This window comes from Pollicipes pollicipes, unplaced genomic scaffold, assembly GCF_011947565.3.
Source record: "Pollicipes pollicipes isolate AB1234 unplaced genomic scaffold, Ppol_2.1 Scaffold_2555;HRSCAF=2994_pilon_pilon_pilon, whole genome shotgun sequence".
NCBI lineage: Eukaryota > Metazoa > Arthropoda > Thecostraca > Pollicipedomorpha > Pollicipedidae > Pollicipes > Pollicipes pollicipes.
This window is the reverse complement of record NW_023596136.1, coordinates 24,170,549-24,190,488: the sequence shown is the minus strand read 5'-3', so window position 1 is coordinate 24,190,488 and position 19,940 is coordinate 24,170,549. Positions and strand designations below refer to the sequence as shown.

General features: G+C 49.0%; 3 pseudogenes; 2 read left to right on the top strand and 1 right to left on the bottom strand.

Annotated features, from left to right (window-relative positions):
- Window positions 1-333: 333 nt before the first annotated feature.
- Window positions 334-3,857, top strand: LOC119104075 (sulfotransferase family cytosolic 1B member 1-like; annotated as a pseudogene).
- Window positions 3,858-8,931: 5,074 nt separating this feature from the next.
- On the top strand, window positions 8,932-10,610 carry LOC119099384 (sulfotransferase 1C4-like; annotated as a pseudogene).
- Window positions 10,611-16,829: 6,219 nt separating this feature from the next.
- Window positions 16,830-19,714, bottom strand: LOC119108011 (cytochrome P450 3A9-like; annotated as a pseudogene).
- Window positions 19,715-19,940: the final 226 nt, after the last annotated feature.

Sequence of the window (19,940 nt, the reverse complement as noted above, 5' to 3'; positions counted from 1 at the left end):
GCTGTTGCAGGACAGGGCTGTTTCTACACCATGAATCCGCGAGATAGTAAGCGGTCGTAGGTACACCAGTAAGGGGATCAAGGTGCCAAATACCTATGCCTGAACGGGATGTCAGCACTGCACGCGGTCCGCTGCCCGGTGTAAACGCGCTAGACACGAAAGGCACCGTCCGAACGCAGGGGACGACGGCGACAGCGCAGGCTATCGACAGTGAAGGGTGACAATCAGCGCGTGGTGCAGAGTCCGACCTTGCTGCAAGTCATGTGCCATTACCCTTTCAAGGACCGGTCGGCGGCTGTCTGAGCCGCCAGACAGTCGTTGCCCCACCCCGGAGAGGACCACTGCCACCTGCCCGACCGTGTTCTGACCAGTGTCTAGACACGCACTCAGCGTCCGGACACCGAACTGAGACAGGTGAGAGGGCCGCATCGGGACGGTTTGGTAACTGGGTAAGCGCAAGCAACTGTGCCATGTAGATAATCTAAGATGTTATTTGCGGACAAGCTAGGAACCCGCAGTGGCTTGGGATCCATTGACGGCAAGTTCTCCAAGACTTTGGCTCCTGTGCATTTGAACGTGCCGAACGTGTGATTGATTCCGTTTCGGCGAGATGAATTGCAGGTCTGACTTGATGCTTATGGGACTGTGTTCGACTCGGGCACCAAGAGACGGCACATTTCTGAGTCAAATTCGATTCAGACTTAATGAGATGCTGCTCAATTCCATAATGTATTCCGATGGAACCGGCGAGGGAATTTCATAATGTAACCCGTTTATGAATTAATTGAAAACCCAACCAACAACATTTGTCTTCATTGCAACACACGTGCATGTGAATATCAATTTGCTTGCCCTTGAAGATCTAAATTACGACGCACAAATCACATTGACTCGACTTCGAATCCAGCGAAAACAAACATTCGAAGAAATTGTTTTTTACAGGGACTTAGCAAAATTTGGTTGACGCGGGGTCGACTACTGCTCCAACAGAATCAACCAGCTATCTGGTTCGCACTCAACGTGCTCGCTTATCATTGTTTGCGTTTCATCGAGGCTGGCATATATGAGCTTGAAGCTTGCAAGCACAGTTGGTAACGTATCGTGCTTACGACTGTACGATTGGGGTAAGAAAAATGTGTCTGTTGTACCCGTGTGGCGTATCAGTGTCCGTTTGGGCCCAGCTCGGCACGTAACGAGCCATCTGTTAGTGTTCTTAGCAGCGACGGCGCCTCTTCAGATGGCGTCTCCAAACCACAAGCCGTTCCCGTTCAAAATGATCCCCCTGGATGACGAGACCCAGCAGAAGATTGCCAAGGACTTCGTAGGATATCCCAATGGCCTCGTATCCTGCAATCATTTCGGCTTCAAGCTGTCGGCGACGGTGACGCCCGAGGAGCTGGACGACCTCTACAACCAACCGCTGGACGCGCGTGACACGTGGGTGGTTACACCGCCGAAATGCGGCACCACGTGGACCCTGGAGATGGTGTGGCTCATCGTCAACAACCTCGACTTTCGAGGGCGCCAAGACGCCGCTCAGACCTGCCAGGTAGCAGACGGCCGTATACTGCATGCTTTCAGCTGTTAAGACGCTGTAAGGAATCGGTTTGTCTCAGACATCCAGCTGTATGAGTTACCGTTTTAGCACCATTGAATCATTTGGTGGTATTGAAAGTGCTGCCAATGACCACAGAACGCTATTCCCGCTTGTTGAGGGCTATTGATCCCAGGCCGTTGATGTGTCCAGCTGTTAGCTGTGCATATTTCGGCCTGCTTCAGGCCGCGTCAAACGGTGTGCACATATATGCTATTCAACTGGCATAAAATCCTTCCAATAACACGTTCTTGCCAGCTTTGGCGTGGTAGCACGGAATAATCACAACGCTGAATGTACCTCGTTTATGTCCACGTTTTTGACGTCAGACGAATGATGGTCACAGAAGTATGTCTTTGTTGTGTCTTCGAAGGTGGATTTTCTTGGACTTCAACGTTTTGAGCGACAAACAAACCGCGGGCAAGTTTTTCGCGGCCCGAGCAGGTGCGGCGGATTTTAAGAACCACTCGCCGGCTGGCAACACCCAGCGCCCTTCTCCGCGCTTTATCAGCTCGCACCTGCCCATGTCCATGAACAACCCGGGCCTGCTGGACGTCTGCAAGGTGGTCTATGTGGCCAGGAACCCCAAGGACGCCTGCGTGTCCTTCTACAACCACTGCCGGCTCATGAAGCTGATGGACTTTAGCGGAGATCTGGAGGTGAGCTCGTGGGGAAGACGTGGGCTGCAAACTTCGTTCCATACGCTTCATTGGTGTGACCACAGCGACACTCTCACCACGCCTGGCAACGCACTTACGTGACGAAGGCACCTCTGGACCGCATGTGACACAAACACGACAGGGCATTGACACGACAACTGACAGAAAACACTGACATTTTTTACGGGCGTGCAATGACAGACGACGCCTTCAAATTTGGGAAAGTATATTCATTCACGAACTCACTCCAGCCCTCAACAGGCAAACAAGATCTTTTACAACTTTCGAACTATTAGGTGGTGGGCGGTGAGCTCTATTGGTGTGATTGTGACAATAGTGTTCTCATTGTGTCTTTGTGGTGTCCCCATTATGAATGTATTTTATATGTATCAAAGTGAAAATAGCAGTCTGTCTTACTTCAGTTAGCCACGCTTCGTTTGTGTTCTTCGTACCAATAAATATTTCCAATAGTAGAGCACAATTTGCATCCATTAAAATTCATAACCTGTTTTTGTGCCATTTTCAGTCTTCCCCGATGATGAGGTAGGATTTCGAAACGTTAGAATGTAAAGAGCGACGAAAATATTAGTAATTTTGTGCGAACCAACCTTAACCTAAACGATAACGCGAAGTCAAAAGCCCGGAAACCAGAACGATGCGTCTAAAGGCTCGTCACTGCTGGGTCAGCAGTTTTTTTTATCGAACGTATATATATATATATGTATATATATATATATAATGCGTGCGCTTGTTTTTGCATAAGTATCATGTCGATGTATATGCATGCATAAAAGATAAATACGCCGTGTCAAACCCTGTCCACCGATTTTGTGTGGGCACAACCAGTCTCCTTTTTCTAGTGATTCATGGACCACTATCTGAAAGATCAGGCGATATCTGAGTTCAAAACACCACGCAAATTTGGGATAGTCACTTTAAATAAACGTGAAATTTGGCTCTAAAAGGGATTTTGCAAGTTATTGCTTTAAAAGTTCTAAATGAAGAGCTGAAATCTGAATCGATGACACACAATCAACGGGATGTTGATTTCGTGAGAACAGAGCCCAAGTTTCCTTTTTTCAGATGTTCATGGACTACTTCATGCAAGACCTGGCCATCGAGACTCCATTCATCGATCACATGATCGAGGCCTGGAACCTGCGCCACCACCCCAACATGTGCTTCCTCTTCTACGAAGATATGAAGCGCGACCTGCCGTCCCAGATCCGCAAGGTGGCCAAGTTCTTCGGCAAAACGTACTCGGACGAGCAGGTGGAGCGTTTGGCTGCTCATCTGCACATCGATAACTTCAAGAAGAACCCGTACGTTAACAACGAGCGAGGGAAGGAGGTTGGCGTCATGTACGCCGACAGGGGCAGCTTCATCCGCAAGGGGAAGACGGGCGACTGGAAGAATCACTTCACCCCCGAGATGAACGCCAAGTTCGACAAGTGGATGGCGCATGAAGTTGCGAGGAACCGACCTGCGGTTTGTCCAAGAGCTCGACAAGCAAGACTGATCAAGTTTCCGGGGTCGATGTACAAAGCTGATAACCATTGGCGTCTCTGTAAATCAGTCAACCAGTGCACTTCAGCCAGGCATCTCAAGGGCATTTAGCTAAAACGAAACTATGTGTTGTCATTCACTTTAAACTCGATTCCAGTGGTTACAGTGAAGAATGTCTGCAGTGAGGATCAGATTCAACTTCTTGCTATCATGGCACACATAGCCCTTTTTTGGGCAGGTGCAGCTCCAGCCCATCTCGCCCTGTATGTGCTTGAATGCTGTATGTGCTTGAATGTGTTTGAACGTTGAATGCACAAAATGACGATAAAAGGAAGCCCATCAGCATGAATATGCACACTGAATCTTCGACACGCAGAAACACAGTTATACCGATTGGAATCAGCAATGCAAACTGATATTATTCGGAAACGTATATCATCTATGTCAAACGCGAGGTTGTTTAACCGGTCAACACTGTTGGGAGGGGCACTAACGCACCGATCTTCTGTCAAGCACTGTCAAGAAAGTACTTCTCCACATTCAGATTAAAAAGCGCACTTTTCCATATTTAAATGAATACAGTCATGACATCATGAGCCTACCTGAGCAGATGCATTTCTAGTTCATCTTATGAAAGAAGCGCCGAAATTTTACGCGAGCTAGGAAAAGGCGGGCCTATCAGCAGCGAACACCAGCAGATGAGTAATGCGACGCAATGGCACGATACAGGTGCCGCGGCTCGTACACAGAAGTTGCAGGTAAAGTGGCCAGTACACAGACGTTACAGGCGAGGCGGCTTGTACACAGACGTTACAGGTGAGGTGGCTAGTACACGGGCGTCACAGGTGAGGTGGCTAGTGCGCAGACGTTACAGGTGGCGTGGCCCGGGCACAAGCGGATGTACGCTATAAAACTCCAATATAGGATAGAGACACAGCTTCGCGATGCTTAATTTCTTAAAAGCCATCAATTATTATGCCTAAATTATTTGATGAACGTTTTGTGACCATTTCGTGCAAGCTTTTGGCTGCACCTTTTCTATTTGGAAAGAAATTTGCGCTTACCATTATTTGTTTTTCGTCCTGCTTGCAATTACTATAGTTAGGTACAAAATGTGCGTATGTGCTACGCTCGACAGAGCTCGGCCAGTTAGCCATCAGTAAAGATACGTGCACAAGTACAATTTACACGTTCTAGCCTCAGTCGAATTGTTTTGGTCCGCGTGTGGCCACGTACTGCCTGATGTCTTTTGACACGTGCAAGAATTTGTCGCGGATAGCGATATCTACAACATAGGAATCGTCCGATTCAACTTTAAGTATTACTAGTTTTTGGCCAACGCACACAGAAACAGATTAAGTGCTAGTATAGTTATATACCATTGTCTCAGTGAAGCCATCTCCGTCTCGTTCAGTCACAAAGCTCGGCTGCCAAACGGTCTGTCACACGCCTTAAAGGAAACGTTCCGAGACGCGCCTTGAAGGAAACGTCCCCCAGACAGCACAGTTTTTCTTTTCGGTAAATATGCCCTTCAATGTGCCATTTTTCGATTACGTTATCGTGCCTTGCATGACGCCAACTGAGAGCCAATAGGCGGCCGTTATAGCTGAAAATCGTGCTCACGAACGACTCGACAATCTTCCCTTGTCCTTGATCGCCGCGTGGCTTATGGAATGGCGGGTTTGAATGACGTTGTTATGGCGTCATGGATTGCTGGGTGACCTTGAAATAGCCTGCACATCTTCGTGTACGTGTAGCTCGGATGCTGAAGGGGTTTAAATCTTAAGGAGAGCAAGACTGTGAACTGCATCGAATGTTCTTCAGGATGGTTAGTTCAAGTCAAAACCTCAGACAAGCGTGGAACACACCATTTACTGTATACTGGGTGGTAGACAGCCAGTACAAACTTGCAACTGCATTGTCAATTAGAAGCCGACGCAAGGCTGACAAACGTTTGGGACATTTTTCTGCGACGGAAATAGGATATTTGGCTGTGCTGAATGTTCTGCGTGACTATCGTCAGAAGTATTGTGACACATGGCGCATACCCTACTTGAGTAGTGGTTGCTGTGAGATTTGCTCCACGCCCTTTTCGACTTCAGGATCCCAGCTGGCTCGATTCAGATGCAAGCGTGTTAGATTCCGCATCGTGTTCGAAAAACCGCGACGTTTGCTACTTCCCAGTCGAATGTAGGCGTCGCCATGGGTCCGAGAGTGTTCCTTTGTCTGAGTGTTTTGCAGGTGCCACATGCCCCTACTCAACGCAGCTAGTTCCATGGCGTGATCTGTTCGGATTGCTGAAATCTTGCATCAGTCCTAAAAAACTTGAAAACCGTCAAATCTGCGGTGTGCGCACGAGAACATCTGCTCCGTCTCACGTATCCATTGTCACTTTGTCTGTGCAATGACCCGGTCTTTTTGCAGGCGTTACATTGTGATCTAGTTTCCCTGCAACCCATGTTCCGAAACACGAGTCGAGTTTCGACAAGCGTTAAAAGGAATATTTCACTACTGAAGATATTAAAAGGAATATTTGACATTTAAAGGCATCTAGACAAGCATCAGATATGATGAGATAAGCTCACTCATAGCTATTGGCATACTTTTAAATGGAAGAGATAGCTCTAGAAGACACAAGCTCCCTGTTTAGTAGATATGTCTCCCCACACGTCATTGTTTTATTGCGTGATGATGCCTTGTCCAGCAATGATTGAGAGCCAGTTGACGGCCGTTTTACTGGTAATCGTGATTACGAAAATGAGATATAAACGACATAAACTCAGCCCCCGGAAAAGGAAGCTGTTTTTGGAATGTCCGGAGAACTGATCTTTTAATACCGAGTGTTTGGATAACGCAGGGGGTGTAGCGATTTGAATCAAGGAAAGTGGCATAACATTTAAATAACAAAAATCGATACCGCCGGCAACTGCGTCAAAATTAAAACGCCGACAAACCATACATTTGAAGTGGTTCTGATCAACATGTATGGTCTCAATGAAGAGGATCCAATCCTCTTTTATTCTCGAACGGACAGCTGGATGCAACTGAAACAGGGACACGAGGGATGATATTCCTATCATATGGTCCGGTGACTTGAAGGTAACTTTAGATTTGGAATTAAATGCATACCATTACCTCTAATAAAACAGAGATAGAGCCCGCAAAAGATATCAGACATGACGAATCAAAAATATTCATTAGACATCTTCAGAGAAACACACGCCAATCTGAAAACATTTCAGCAGAAACTAAGAGACTCTATAAGAAAACAAGCGGGGCTCGATTACTTCATCACATCGGATTTATTCCTTGCTTGGAGAGTACACATAAATGTCGTGCCGGGATGTCGCTCGGACCGTGCCATGGCAACGCTAGACCTGATATTGATCAACTGGAGGCAGAGGACATTACAAAATGAACGCATCCCTGTGATGTGATTATGCATGTCTGAAAGGAATAAAAGGAACAATACGAACATCACTGACGCGCCAGCATTGCCCGCTTCATTTGCTGCAGAAAAGCCCAATAACTCAGAAATAACAATTATTTGGAGCTTGTTTTGAGAGACATTAGTTGTCTACATGTGACAGATTGGGTATGGTATTCCATCTATAGGAAACGGAATTCACCTGAAAAAGAAGCAAAACTGATAAGAAAACTTTATTCGCTGGAATCTAAATGCATAAAACGTTAACCAGCAGTCCAAATAGCCATAAACACTGTAAAAAACTAGAATCTATCAGAAAGATTAAGCTGATGACATAATAACTAGATTCGGCGTTAGGTGGTATAACAAGGAGAAAAAGCATCATCGTACTTTTAAAACATGCAAAAGAGGAATTCCACTAGCAAAATAATTTTCTCATTACGTAGACCAAATCAGGAGAGAATCACTGAGCAGTGGAAAATGTTGTCGATGCTAGAAGAGTATTTCAAAAATTTGTTTAAGGAAAAGCCGATTGACGTAGCGGAAATAGCCGAGTGTAGAGATAATGACGATATCTGTGGTATCTCCCTATCGACAGCGCAGGCTATCGACAGTGAAGGGTGGCTGTCGGCACGTGGTGCAGGATCCGATCTGGTTGCAAGTCATGCAGCATGACCCGCTCAAGGACCGGTCGGCGGCTGTCGGAGCCGCCAGACGGACAGTCGTTGCCCGGCACCGGGAAGGACCACTGCCGTCTGACCAACCGTGTGCTGCCCCGTGTCCAGACACGCACTCAGCGTCCGGACACCGAACTGAGACAGGTGAGAGAGCTGCACGGGGACGGTTTGGTGACTGGGTAAGCGCAAACAACTGTACCATGTTGATCATAGAAGATGTTATTTGCGGACGAACTTGGAACTCGCAGTGGCTTGGGATCCATTGAAGACTTGTTATCCAAGATTTTAGCTCCTGTGGATCTGAACGTACCGAACATTTGCTTGATTTCGCCTCAGAGAAATGAACTACAGTTCTGACTCACAGCTTATGGGACTGCATTTCGGCCCCGACACCAAAACGCAGCACAATGCTAAGCTGATTTTGATTCTGATTAAGTGGTATGCGACTCAATTTTATGAGTTTTCACGGAATCGATTCCAGTGACAACATTTTAGACTACAAACCCTTTTATTGGTTTGATGAAAAACCAAATACAAGCATTTTTCTAGCAACACACTTACCTGCGACTGTTCATACCTTTTTGTTTCCGTTTGACTTCCAATGCTATGAATACATGCTGTACGCGCATCTATACTTAATCGACGCACAAATCACGTGGTTGACTCAACTCGGAATCATTCCAGCAGGAATATTTCAAAGAAACCAAGTGTTTCAGACCTTAGCGAAATTCAGTTAACCCAGATTCGACTACACCTCAAATTGAATCAATCCTGGTTTGTATTTCACGTGATCGCTTTACCACATGTCTGCGTGTTATCGAGGCTGGTACAATGTCTTATCTTGCAGTGTGCGAGCGCTGTTGGCATCGCATCGTGCCTACAAATGTTAGATCGGGGTTAGAAAAGCATGTGTCTATTGTCCACGTGTGGCGTAACCGTGTCCGTTCGGGCCCAAATCAACATGTAACGAGCTATCCACTTATCGAGCCATCGAGCCAGTTAGTGTTCTGAACAGCGGTGGCACCTCTTCAGATGGCGTCTCCAGACCACAAGCCGTTCCCGTTCAAAATGACCCTCCTGGACGGCGAGACCCAGAAGAAGATTGCCCAGGACTTCGTAGGATATCCCAATGGCCTCGCATCCTGTAATCACTTCGGTTTCAAGCTGTCGGCTACGGTAACGCCCGAGGAGCTGGACGCCCTCTATAACCAACCGCTGGACGCGCGTGACACGTGGGTGGTGACACCGCCGAAATGCGGCACCACCTGGACCCTGGAGATGGTGTGGCTCATCGTCAACAACCTCGACTTTGAGGGCGCCAAAACTCCGCTCAAGCCCGACAGGTAGTAGGCAGACGACCGCGCACTGCATGCTTGCAGCCGTAAAGACCATGCTATGAGTCCGTTTGTTTCAGGGATCCAACTGTATGAGTTACCATTTTAGCACCGTTAGATATGGTTGGTCGTAATGAAAATTCTGTCAGTAACCACAGAACGCTGTCCCCGTTTGTTGATGACTATTGATCTCAGGTTGTTGATGTGTCCAGCTGTTAGCTGTGCATATTTGTGCCTGCCTCGAGCCGCGTCATTGGAATGTGAGCACGGAATGACCGCAAATTTGAATGCACCTCATTAATGTGTACGGGTCTTTGACGTTAGACAAATGATAGTCATAACAGCATGTTTTTGCTCTTTTTTGTAGATGGCTTTTCTTGGACTTCAACGTTTTGAGCGACAAACAAACAGCGGGCAAGTTTTTCTCGGCCCGAGGGGGTGGGCCGGGTTCTGAGAACCACCCGCCGGCTGGCAACACCCAGCGCACTTCTCCGCGCTTTATCAGCTCGCACCTGCCCATGTCCATGAACAACCCGGGCCTGCTGGACGTCTGCAAGGTGGTCTATGTGGCTAGAAACCCTAAGGACGCCTGCGTGTCCTTCTACAACCACTGCCGGCTGATAAAGCTGATCGACTTTAGCGGAGATCTGGAGGTGAGCTCGTGGGGAAGGGCGTGAGAGGGAGACCGAAGATTGCTCCGTGTATTCCTAGATATCGATTCGGCGCGAGCACAACCAGAGTCCCCAATTTTAGCTGTTCATGGAGTTCTGTCTGAAAGACTAGAAGATGTATCCGTTCAAAACATCATGCGAATGTGGGATGGTCACTTTAAATAAAGCCGAAATTTGGTTCTTAAATGGGATTTGGAAGGTCATTGCTTCAAAAGCTCTAATTGAGGAGCTGAATGTTTAATAAGTGACAGTTAATAACGGGATGCTAATTACGTGAGAACACAACCCACGTTTCTTCTTTCAGATGTTCATGGACTATTTCATGAAAGACCAGGCCATCGAGACTCCATTCATCGATCACATGATCGAGGCCTGGAACCTGCGCCACCACCCCAACATGTGCTTCCTCTTTCTACGAGGATATGAAGCGCGACCTGCCGTCCCAGATCCGCAAGGTGGCCAAGTTCTTCGGCAAGACGTACTCGGACGAGCAGGTGGAGCGTTTGGCTGCGCATCTGCACATCGATAACTTTAAGAAGAACCCGTACGTTAACAACGAACGAGGAAAGGAGGCCGGCTTCATGTATGCCGACAGGGGCAGCTTCATCCGCAAGGGGAAGACGGGCTGACTGGAAGAATCACTTCACCCCGGAGATGAACGCCAAGTTTGATAAGTGGATGGCGCAGAAGTTGCGAGGAACCGATCCTGCGGTTTGTTCAAGAACTCGACAAGCAAGACTGATCAAGTTCCCGGGGTCGATGTACAACGCTGATAACCGTTGGCGTCTCTGTTAATCAGCTAACCAGTACAGTTAAGCCAATGTATCTCGAGGCATTTAACTAAAACTAAACTATGTGTTGTCATTCACTTTAAACTCGATTCCAGTGGTTACAGTGAAGAATGTCTGCAGTGAGGATCAGATTCAACTTCACGCCATCATGGCGCACATGGTCCTTTTTGGGGCAGGTGCAGCTCCAGTCTATCTCGTCCTGTATGTGCTTGAATGCTGTATGTGCTTGAATGTGCTTGAATGTTGAATGCACAATATGCCGAAAAAAAGAAGGCTTGTCAGCGTGAACACGTCCAGTGAATATTCGGCGCGCAGAAACACAGTTATGCCGATGAGGCCGTTGGTATGGCACTTACATCTGTTCGGAGTACTCGTGTCAATTTGCTGGCCTTCTGTCCAGTACTGTCGAGGATGTACTTCTCCATCTCCGGATTGAAAAAACTCACTCTTCCATATCTAAATGAACGCAGTCATGACATGCATGAGCCTATCTGGGCACATCTCATGAAGGAGTTTTGTTTTGTTTTTTGAGCTAAGTTTTTTTAGCTTTTGAGTTGAGCTAAGTTTTGCGCGAGCTAGGAAAAGCCAGGCCTATCAGCGTGAACACCAGCAGCTGGGTAATGCGACGCGATGGCACGATACAGGTTCCACGGATCGTACACGGCGCTGCAGTCGAGGCGGCTCGTACACGAACGTTGCAGGTGAGGTGGCTAGTACACAAACCATAGAGATGAGGTGGCTGTTAAGCGAACGTTACGGGTAAGGTGGCTAGCACATGGGTGTTACAGGTGCCGCGGCTTGTACACAGACGTTGCAGGTGTGGTGGCTTCTACACAGACGACGCAAATGAGGTGGCTAGTACACAGACGTTACAGGTGAGGTAGCTAGCGCATGGATGTCACAGGTGCCGCGGCTTGTACACAGATGTTGCAGGAAAGATGGCTAGTACACGGACGTTGCACGTTAAGTGGCTTGTACACAGACGTTACAGGTAATGTGGCTAGCACACGGACGTAACAGGTGAGGCAGCTAGTACACGGACGTAACAATTGAGGTAGCTAGTACGCAGACGTTACAGGTGAGGTGGCTAGTACACAGACGTTGCAGGTGAGGTGCCTAGTACGCAGACGGCGCAAATGAGGTGGCTAGTACACAGACGTTACAGGTGAGGTAGCTAGTGCATGGATGTCACAGGAACCGCGGCTTGTACACAGATGTTGCAGGCAAGATGGCTAGTACACGTACGTTGCATGCAAAGTGGCTAGTACACAGACGCTACAGGTGATGTGGCTAGTACACGGACGTAACAGGTGGGGCAGCTGGTACACGGACATAACACGTGAGGTAGCTAGTGCACAGACGTTGCAGGTAAGGTGGCTAGTGCACATACGTTACAGGTGATGTGGCTAGTACACAGACGCTGCAGGTGAGGTAGCCAGTACGCAGACGTTACAGGTGAGGTGGCCAGTACACAGACGTTACAGGTGATGTGGCTAGTACACGGACGTAAGAGGTGAAGTGGCTAGCACGCAGACGTTACAGGTGAGGTGGCTAGTACGCAGGCGTTACAGGTGGCGTGGCTCGTGCACAAGCGGATGTACGTTACAAAAACCTCAAGATAGACTAGAGATACAGCATCACGACGTACAATTTCTTTGAAGTCATCTATTTTTATGCACTGATTATTTGATGAACGTTTTGTGACCTTTTCGCGCAGTTTTTTTGCTACCTTTTTATTTGAAGCTAGCTATGCACTAACCATTCTACACTTCGTCGTCCCGTTTGAAATTACTTATATTAAGTACAGAACGTGCTAACTTACTACTATTAATTACAGAACGTGCTTATGTATAGTGATCGACAGGGCCTGGCCAGACGCCATAACGTATGTGTGTGCATGTGCATCTTGACACGTGTGACACCCGTGCTGCCAATCGCAAAGCGTGGACTGCCCCGCGCGCCCACATCAGTGCATTATCCACTCCTCTCTGCGTGATGCATGCATCCTTCTTTGTGTCGGCTGTTGCTTGCTTGCTGTTAAATGTTTCCATGCAGACCAAGTACATCACATCTTCCTTACTATCATCTTCGGAGGCCGGCATTCCCTTCTACGTCGACTTCCGCTTCACTCTTCCGCTTTGTGGGTTTGGCTTTCCGCCCATCGCCTTGCTCCTATTTTTCTGCTGTTTCTGCTGTTCATTTTGGGTCACTGACCTAAAACGACCTAGGTCAACATTTTTTTTCCAGGGACATGGCGTTAAGCGTAATCCTTAACGCTGAATCACACGCATGAAATCAAAACAGTCTAACACTATTGTAGATCACCATGACCGTCCTAAGGTCAAACAAGGTCGCTGACCTTAAATGAACATCAATGATATTTTGCCTTAAAACAGGTAGGTAGGCTCAAGCGGTTGTGTGAGGCTTGGAAACACTTCAGAAACCCATCCGAAGTTTGAAAGTTTTTCCCTTATTTAGCCCAAAATACATGATCTAGAAACCCCAATTGAAAAAAAAACACAAGCAAGCTCACATAGACGTCATCCCACCTGGTGAATCTGGTGAGTTAAACTCTCTTAGCTGTTGAGACCTAAGAGTGGTCAAGCTGATCTCTCTCCCTCCCCTCCACCCCCCCCCCCCCCACCCGCACCCACCTGAGCATAGGGTAATCACCCGGTCACCTGGACGCGTGTTAACACGCGCTTGGGTGGTGGTTGGCTGAATACAACGCGTTCAGGTGAGAGGGGGGGGGGGGGGGAGATAGAGGAAATTCCTCCCCTGGATCTCAGTCAACGTCTCATTGCCGAAATATGAAGTGGTGTATTTTTTTCATTGCGCGCCATTCTTAACGCTGGAGCGAACATACCGGTTCTTTATTTTTTCAGGACCTTTACTAACCCCGTATGCTTGTGCTGCAGAAATGACAACCAGTGTTTGTTTCGAAAGGAGGTGACGAAAGAGAGAGTTTCGCGCCGTGTTAATGGCAGTTCCTGATGGGAAGAAGGCGTTAGTTAACTTCACAATTTACTTCTCGTTCTTGAGCTCAATGTCGCCTGCAATCAGCGGCATGTGAACGTACATTTCGGTAAGATGGTGTGTTCATAAGTGACATTCCAAACGTGTACCATAAAACAGCCCAATATTTCGTACTTAAAGTGCAATTCCGACAGATTTACCGAAGCCATCTCCGCAACATGCATGCTAAGCTTTCATACACAGAATCGTGAGAGTGAAACGTACACTGCACATACACATGAGTTGTTTCATACACAAATCATGCCTCATAATTGATACAAAAAGTCAGTGATATGAAACGGGCTAATGTCTTCCTTTCATTGTCCTAACCCTTCTTACTTGTCAGTGCAGCATGCAGTGACTAGTGTGCGACTGGCGCACTAATTAACAACAAATTGAAACAGTAACAGCGTAGAGGTGATCTATACCTGTCGGAAGAACTTGCGACTTACCACAACAAAAACAGGGGTTAATGTTCAACATATGACAACAATCAAACATTGCATATGTATACGAAAGTTGCAGTCAGTAAGCTATGTGAAATGTGAACGGAGGTTCTAGCAATGACATATTTAATTTTTCGTTTCCTAAAAAATTGCTCTACTGATCATCATATCTAACACATTCGTGTGGCCATGCTTAAGGTAAATTGTGCTAGATGTTGATTTAAAGTACAAAGCTTCTTGTTAAAAGTGTAATTGCTGTGCCTGCTTGCACGCGGTATTACAAACGGTGAGGTGGTGGCCGTAGCACGATGATATGTAAATATGGGTTTATATCACTTCAATATATATATATATATATATATATATATATATATATAACTTCAGCCAATGAGCTGCTCGGCGAATGGCCTTCGCCGCCTGCTGTACCAATCACAAACGTTCTGATGTTCTGACGTCATTCCTGCCAGTCTAGGTGTCAGTCTTAGCCCATAGGCCCGGAATGTCCGGGTTAGAGCAGTTCAAAAATAATACCTTTTATGTGCCATGATGGTGCCTTACAGCTGACGGGCCGCAACAGACTTTGCCGTCGTCATGGCAACGGCAGTCTGGACAGCTGGACAGACTTACAGCGCCGTTGTCGCAAGTAAGTCTAGACTCTGTGGCTACCGAGAAAACAAAAAGTGTAGTGGTGGGTGAAAACGTTGGCTGCGCACGTTGGACTCGAAAATGGTTTAAATTAAGTTTTCGTTGCATCTTGACGGTGCTACGATGGCACTACACAGCGATTTTATTAGATGTAACTTGTACTCAGGCTTCACCAGAGTATGCTTTGAGATATGCCTGAAATGCAAAACACTCTCCTTGATGCTTATCGTGCGTCTGGGTCTGCTGTCCAGTGCGACCTGCAGTGCGTGTCATTGGGGCTTTACGACGCACTCAGCTGCTGAGGCCATATGGCGTCGCCTGCCTCTCACCCTGGCAGGAAGGGTGGGCACCGCGAAGAATCGAACCCCGTGTCCCTGGTTTCCCAGACGTGCAATAGCTTACGCAGACGCGTTAACCACTACCCTATTGGCACCCCGCGACCCGCACGCCGAACTCACCAGTGTCTAACCCCCATTGCATCTGCCTGAAGTATTTTCCGACTACTGTGTGAGATGGCTCTTTATCTATCCGTTGGTAATGCTCCATGGCACCAGCATGCCTCTACTGTACTTAGCAAGCGCCGCCTGTCGAGCTGAGTTCGTTGAGGCAAGAATGCCCCGTGCGGTAACGCTGGCCCCGCCCCACCGGCACGCCCGTGCCGCTGTAGGAGCAGCGTTCCGATTACACGGCGGAGCTCCGACAATTGCTTCGATCTGCCCGACCGCAGCGGCAGCGATGGCCTCCCGACATGCCTTCGGCATCCTGTCATACGTCCCTTCTCTGTGCCTGGGCTCGCCCCTGCGTCCCCGCTCGGCCGCCCGCAACTCACCGGATGACTTCACTTCGTCAAACGAGTTGGCACGAGTCCGCCATACTGCTTTGCTGTTTCATCATTGCTGAGCTCCTCAGCGCCACCTCGACCCAGACAGCCCCGGAAACGCAGCTGATGCCAAGTTGCTTCTAGGCGGCAGCCACTGCGACGCTTACGCCGGTCCCACGGCATTAGTGTTACAAAAAAAAAACTCGTTCCGAAAGGACTGCAGCGACATTATCTCTACTGCCAATGCGTTTACAGGATATTAATGCTGGCGTCAAAACTTATGCTGCAAAAACTTGTACTCGTCATAACTTCTGCACTACGTTTACAGGATATTAATGCTGGCGTCAAAACTTATGCTGCAAAAACTTGTACTCGTCATAACTTCTACTGCACTTTTGCAGTCATCGCTTAGGCACATTACTTCTAATGCAAAAACTTATACGCAACATTACTGTTAAGCGACGAAACCTACACTTCGAAAATCTATACTTATAACTTCCACTGCGAAAGCACATGCAGTCAATACACTTACATGACTTAACTTCTGCTGCAAATAAGTATACGCGACATTAGTACTTTACGACAAAACTTATCTTAAAAAACTTAGAGGAGTCATTCCCTCTACTGGAAACACATACACAGTCGTCGCCATACATGGTATTACTTCTACTGTAGACTTATACGGCACATTACTTCTACAAGCGAAGGTTTGCGGTAAGCCTTTGCTGTAGAAGTAATGACTGATATATGTTTATGCGGCACAAGTTTTGTCGCGTGGCACTTAGGCCGTGTATGAGTTTTTGCAGCAGAAGTAATGTCGCGGTTAAGTGAGGACCGCGCAAGTCTCTGCTACATAAGAATTGATGGGTGCGCGTTTTTGCAGCATAAGATTTATCGTGCAGCCCCCTTGTCGTGCACGAGTTTTGCGGCAAGAGTAGTATCACGTATAGCTGACGTCGTGGCACTGCTGTCAGTAGGTGTTTTTGCCGTAGCACTAGAGCCTGCCACCATTTGTACCGTGCCTGCGGCTAAGAGCACATCAGCGGAAGCGAAATTCAAGGTCACCGAGGGCCGCCGCCGCCACCACCGGCACGCTACAGACGACCTTGAGCGCCAGCGCCCAGCCGGCGGGCGCATCCGGGATGTTACACCTACCATCTTGTGAAAAGCGTATGAATCGCGTCTACCACCAACTGAATAACGTGGGAACCACGTTCACCATCAACTGAATACACATATTTCCGGCACAGTTTATTGGTGTGCACGACGCACGAACGATTACAAACAAGGTAAGCGGGTGTTCTACTGCGCAACGGGCTGAACTACTGCGCGATCTCTTTAAATATATTCTAACAACCTCTTAGGCGGGACAGTCAGGCGGAGTCAGTCAGTCAGGCGAACCAGTCAGTCAGAGTCAGTCAGTCAGGCGAGCCAGTCAGGCGAGCCAGTCAGTCAGAGTCAGTCAGTCAGGCGAGCCAGTCAGTCAGTCAGTCAGTCAGGCGAGCCAGTCAGTCAGAGTCAGTCAGTCAGGCGAGCCAGTCAGTCAGAGTCAGTCAGTCAGGCCTGCCCTTACAAACTTAGCAAGGGCGTTCAATCCATTCAGTCAAAAGGCGTATCACGAACAGGGGTTTACTCCCTTTTCACTGAGCATTCCTTTGCAAAACTACAATATTCCGATGCACTGCAACGACAGGTTGCTTAAGCTTCTTGATCGCGCGTAATACTGCTACGAGTTCAGCTGGTTCAAATGTCATCAAAATTGCGTACAGCGTTGTACAAGATATCTTTGAAAACCGAAGAGCATGCATTCACTCCGCGAGTGCTGATGTACGGGTGATCCGATCCAGTGGGTCCGTCGGCTTTATTACGAGGCCCCCGCCATTACCCTCTCTTGCTGTTGTTTACCTTAATGGCAGACTCGTAGGCCACCATGGATATGTCACCTAGAAAATTCATGATTGGACTCCACTAGGCATAACACGTTTCCACGCAAATTGAATACCGTTGCATGTCGAAGTGCTGCTTATCAGTCACCCTGCCGTGACCGATGTCAAACCTCTTCGTAGCGGAGAAGCTAAAAACTCTGGACTAGTCCTAGCTAATTCATACGTACACGGCTGGAACGACCACGTAGTGGTGCATCGGTCTGAACAGGTTCATCTGTTACGGGGCATACGCTGGTTGCGGTGCCGTACATCGCTGATTGTCAGAGGGCGTTTGGGATGATCGCTTTTTGCAAATGGTCCCTGCATTTGCTAGGTGCAAATGTAAGTATAACTTGGGTTTCATAGTATTCCGTGCTTCTAAAATATATTCCGCAAACCGGGCTTCCTCCGGGCGCGACCGTTCGTTAGACCAATACTCCTGCAATGCTGCTGCTTCGCTGCTGAGTCTAACTGTCACTGGCTCTCAGTTCCACCTTCAAATGCAGTTTCTTGCCCTCGGGCGTGGTCAGAAATCCCTTCTTATCAAGCGGAAGGGGTGGTGGAGGCGTCTTCTCCGTCGGCATCAGTGTCACCTTTCGGAGCAGAGTCGCTAGCGCCACCTTCGCCTCAAAGAGTGCGAACCGCATGGCGATGCAGTTGCGCGGTCCGACACCGAACGGTATGTAGGCGCACGGGTGGCGCTTCTCCTTCTCCTCGGGCAGGAAACGGTCCGGGTCGAAGCGCAGCGGGTCCGGGTAGTGGTCCGGGTCGCGGTGGAGCACAAACACCGGTATCTGCACCAGTGTGCCCTTGGGCAGGTGCACGTCCGTGCCCGGCAGAGTGTAGTCCTTGGTCGACAAGCGTTCGATCCGCGTGGCTGGCGGGTAGAGGCGCAGCGTCTCCGACAGCACCCGGTCCACGTAGGACATCTCCATCACGGCGTCGTACGTCAGCTGACCGCCGTGGTTGGCCACAGCATCGTCCGCCTCCTGCTGCGCCTGACGCTGCACATCGGGACTGGTGGCCAGGCAGTAAGCAGCGAACGTTAATAGCGTGGCCGTCGTGTCGTAGCCGGCGAGGAAGAATAACACCGACTGACTGCCAATGCTGGTGGTGGTGAGCACGCGGTTGCCGTCCTTGTCCTTTGTGTCCAACAGCAGCTGCAGGAAGTCTCGCACGGACGTCGAATGCTTCTCCCTGTGAGCTATGGTCGTGGTGATGACGTCCCTGAAAAACTGAACCACCTTCTTCTGCGGGTTGGGAATTTTTGAAGCAATGAAGCGCGGTATGGTCATCATCGCAGCGGCGCGGAGCAGGACAAGCGTATCAGGATTGAACAACTTATTGGCGTTCGTTGTAAATTTAGAGTTCGGCTCAGCGAAAGAGTTGCAGTTGACGCCGAAGGCGCAGGAGGCGATGTTATCCATAGTAAATCGCCCGAATGCGTCCTTCATCTCCACCTCTCCCTTCTCCTGCATGTCCTCCAGCACATACTTAATCAGATTAATAGCGTTGTCCAGCGTCAGCTGGTGCATCGCCTTCAGCTTGCTGGCGGAGAAGGTGGGTGACATGACGGCTCGTGTGTTCTTCCACAGTTCCCCGTTGACGAGGCTCAACGCCCCCTCCAGATCTTCCTGCGTCGCCAAAGTCCCGTCGGTCGGAGAAGTAATCAAAGTCTTTGATGCTGATGGCCCGGATCAGGTCCGGATCACCGACGAAGAGCACCGGCCTGTTCATCTCCATGTAGCCGCAGTACTTCTTGCCGCCGTGCTCGCTGTAGAGCCACTGCTCGAACTCGACCATCGGCGCCATGAACGGCAATCCATACTCGTTTCCCCAGGGCAGTGTAGCTTTTGGCCCGGGCACGCCGCGCGAGGGCCAGAAGTTGAAGTCTTTGGTGTATTTGAAGTAGGCGTACACGAGAGTGACCACCAGCACGGCCAGCGGGATTGGTGACAGCAGCCAGCGGGCCACCGCCAACGGCGCCGACAGCAGCCAGCCCAACATGGCGCCGCCTCACTGGCACGCTTTCACTCACGGGTTCTCCCACTGTCGACCTGGCCCTCTGCCAGCCTGTCGCACGTCCGCAATCGGGTCAGGTATCTCTAGCGGTGGTAATGCGCAGTGGGCCAATCTAGTTGCCTCTCACTCAACGCCCTCCGGCGGCTGCTTCCCCGACCCACCCCACGCGCACCTCGCACCAGACTGCTGGCGGATGCCGTAAAAGGGAGGCAAAACCTTTCGGTGATTCTCGCATCATCCTCGCCAAACGTTAGTGTGACGTCACTGGTGCCAATATTTCAATAGGCAGCGGGCCGCTGGTCCGCGGACGTAATGCTGAGAGGCAACCGGATCATCGAAATATTCGTGCCAACATAAAACAGCGGAGGGTGGGGAGGGGGGGGGGGGGTCCAGAGGAAGGTGCATGTG